The sequence below is a fragment of the Hevea brasiliensis genome, chromosome 1 (genome assembly GCF_030052815.1).
Source record: "Hevea brasiliensis isolate MT/VB/25A 57/8 chromosome 1, ASM3005281v1, whole genome shotgun sequence".
NCBI lineage: Eukaryota > Viridiplantae > Streptophyta > Magnoliopsida > Malpighiales > Euphorbiaceae > Hevea > Hevea brasiliensis.
Window position 1 is genome coordinate 113513680 of NC_079493.1, and position 3878 is coordinate 113517557.

At 37.1% G+C, this 3878-nt stretch overlaps 1 pseudogene; it reads right to left on the reverse strand.

The window, feature by feature from the left end:
- Window positions 1-233: 233 nt before the first annotated feature.
- LOC110634390 (probable disease resistance protein At5g63020) lies at window positions 234-2936 on the reverse strand (annotated as a pseudogene).
- Between the last annotated feature and the right edge of the window lie 942 nt (window positions 2937-3878).

Here is a 3878-nt window from a genome sequence, read left to right on the forward strand (position 1 = left end):
GGAAGCCGATGCGAATAATAAAATGATCTAGGAAAAATTATGATCGAAATATGTCAATGTGAAATAATAAAATTATTTTACAGACATATTAAAATAAAGCCAAAGTATACATTGAAATAATAAAATTGTTTTACAGACATTTTTTTTTCTTTAAGAATTAGGAGATTGGAATAACAAGTTGAAAATAAAAAACAATTACCTATGAAAACCAAGCAAATGTTAAAATCCATAGTGACCATGATAAGGCACGAAGCGCGGTAGAAAGGTAGTTTTAGCAGAATCATCATCCCATTTAACATCTTTCCACCATTGTTCCTCTGCTTCAATCTCAACTTTGCCTCCATTTGCGCTGCTCGAGTTTAATGGCAGCTTCTTAAGCTGTCAGCATTTATATACTTTGATTTTTTGTAGAGAGGGAAAGGACAAGGCTTCGGGATGTATGCTTTTCAGTTTTGGTAATGTAGACAAGGTGAGAAATTGGAGTTTTACAAATGGGTTAAAATTTTCATCCCCAACTGGAACATCATCTAACTTTTCAACACTTATTATCTCTTCTATATACTGGTTAGTGGCCACATACAAACGCGCCAAATTTAGAGCTAGAATAATCCATGTCAGATCCCTCAATCTGAGGTTTCTCCCTAAACGCAATGTATGAAGGCTCTTAAAGCATGTCTCCCTTGAGATCACTGAGTTGCCTAGACCTCCACCTGCATCATCTGTTTCTATCTCTTCCATTACAACATCGACACCCAACTTTTTTGAATTACTGCTACTAGCACCCAACACTTTTAAATCACTTCTAACATTGGCCATATCTATAACTTCTAGATTCTTCATATTTGTTAACCACCAAATGTTGAGAGACTGTGGATCCGGAAACAATTCAAGGCTTAGAGCTCGAGTACAGTTAAGTAATGTGTGGGTGTTGCCATAACTCTGGAGACCTAAGACACTTGTTATTAGGCTGGTCAATTCATTCAAGTGTTCTAAATATTTTAGCTCCTCTATTAGCATATTATCTTCCCTCAATATATTATCTTCCCCTTGTTGGACCTCAAAAATACCAACATTGTACATTTTCAAAACTTGCAATGATGATAAACTAGATATGACTCCCATTGGAATCTTCTGTAGATTCAAATTATACTCCAAGTTCAGATATTTTAGATTTACCATCATTTTCAACTCAACTGACAATTGTAATATCCACGTCCTTGACAGATTAAGATATTGCAATGAGTTCAATTTTGATATTCCCACTGGCAATTCCCTTATACCAGTGCGTGAGAGGTCCAAAACATTTAGTGTATCCATAAACTGAAAGAAACCATCACTGAACTCCCTCAAAAGACGATTATCTCCGAGAAATAAAGTTAAAAGATTGGGACATATGGGAACTTCATGGATTCTCTCAAAGGAGTTTGCCATCAGGGACATCCGTTTTGATCCTTCCCACTTTCCAACCTCTCTTACTTGAGTTAATTGGACACTCGCTTCCACAAAAAACTTGTGCTTTTCGTGTTCATATTTACGTGCAATCCACAGAGCCATGTCACGAATCACATCGTGCATTTTCACATGTTCGCCTTTCTCTTCCAATAGACAGGCCCCAATAAGAGAACCGATTATAAAATATGCCTCATTTCGAGCACAAAAATTCTCATAAATCCAATAATGTACCAAGTCATCTTTCTCAATTTCGAAGTCTTCCGGAAACAAGGAACAATGCAAGAAACAAAATTTAACTTTATCACTAAGTAGACTATCATAACTAAACTTCAATCTTACAAATACCTCAACCTCCATATCATGAAATACCTCATCCTCCATGACCGATAAGCTTGATGTAGAGCCTCTTAGTACCTCCAGAGCATGCTTCCATTCTTCCTTTGTATTTCTACTGGCCATGGCTCTACTAATGGTAATGAGTGCAATTGGCAACCCTCTACACTCTTTAGCTACATCTTGAGCCAGAGGAACAATATCAAGATCAATATCCCCAACCTTCTTCTGAAACAATGCCCAAGCTTCTTCCCAATCCAAAGGTTTCACTTTTATCATCTTTTCAGCTTCCATTTGCCCGCCTACTCTGTAAGAGCGTGTTGTGAATACTATCTTGCATCTATTTTGTCTAGTAGGTAGAGGAACCCCAATTTCTTTGAGGTCAACTCGCTGCCATATGTCATCAAATAATAATACAAATTTCTTTCTGCTCAATACATGGAATACGTCATCCGCTTTCTCACGGAGGCTTTTTTTTTTCCCATTTCTCATCAAAAAAGCCAATTTTTTTCCAAATCTGCTCTTGAATCTTGTCAGGTTTGAAATCTTTAGAAACCACAGCCCAAATCACAACATCAAAATGATCAAATATAGTGGCAAATCTGTTGTTGATTTGAGTAAGGAGAGTAGTTTTACCGACTCCCCCTATACCGTATATGCCAACAATTCCCACCTTATCTCCCGTGATGAAGCTCCATGCCTCGTCTAAGGTAGTTTCAGTGCCCACTGTTGGATTAACGTTTCTTACTACCGCTGGTTCTGGAAGTGTCCTCTCAACCACTTCCTTAAAATCTCCTTTGGCTTTTAACGCAATCACATCTTCTAATTTTTTGGCGACCCTTCCCACGAACATGCACCAAAGGTTGTCAAGAAAGAAATGGTCGGATTTTTAGACAAAGCAACAAGGATCTTCTCATGTGATGGAAAGAAAATGAAGTATAGATTCATTGAAGCACCTATTGGAAACAGAGGCAATAAATTCCAATTTCAGCCACCATGAAACATGAAAAGAGTCCAGCTAAGGACTATAAATTAGCCCTCTTAGGAGGCACCCCAAGTTCTTTTATTTTGCTTTTGTTGATTTACTTTTATTTGCATTGCTTTTGTTTTTATCTTAAATCTCCCCAAATTCAAATTTTTGACATTGTTGAATCTTGTCCTTTGTAGATGTATTTCAATTGAGAAAGGTCAGAAACTGATGGGGAGTGACCCTTAACTGATATTTTATCCTTCAATTCTCCCAAAATTGATTGATTTTTGCTGCATAACCTGTGCAGGTCTGCTACCTGGTTTATGCAGAGAAAAAAAAAAAGAAATTCTGCAGCAAAGGAGGGGTCTGCAGCAGATGACTAATGTTCTTGGTGAGGTTGGGTGTGTAACTTTTAAGTATTTGTGCTTTTAATGTTAATATGGTGGTAAGTGGGACATCTTTGTAGTTTTGAGCTTATTTGGGTTGTGGGATTCAAGGTGGACATATTGCATTTTCTTGGCATAACTTAGAGAGTTCATTTCTCATTTGTGGATAATGCAACTTTATGCAGATTTTATTAAGCTTTAATGTGTTAAATGTTGATTTGCAGAATTTGAGTCAAAATGGCTTGGTTCACAAAGGCCTTTTATGCAGGATTCATTTTTACAAGCTTGTGTGATACAATTTTGATGGACTTTGTATATATTGATGTGTTTTTGGTGAAAATTTCTCATGGTTTATGCTTCATGGAATTATATTTCTTCATTCTAGGGTATTTTTCACACTTGCAAATCATTTTCAATTGTTCTCTCAATCTTGTTGAATTGTGCATAAGTAACTGCATAGCTTATGCAATCCTGCATAACCACAATTCCTGCCATTTTCATCTTTGTTGCAAACTGCATAAGGAGGTGCACAGCTTATGCAACTCTGCATAGCCACATTTTTGTCAAAATTCATATCTGTCAAAACATGCATAAGTGTGTGCATGACTTATGCACTTCTGCATGACTTCAAATCCTGCATTTTCTCTATCCACCGAGACCTGCATAAGGACAGTGCATAGCTTATGCACTTCCGCATGATCGAACTCCCCAAAAATCAAAACCTGCCGAGAGTTGCA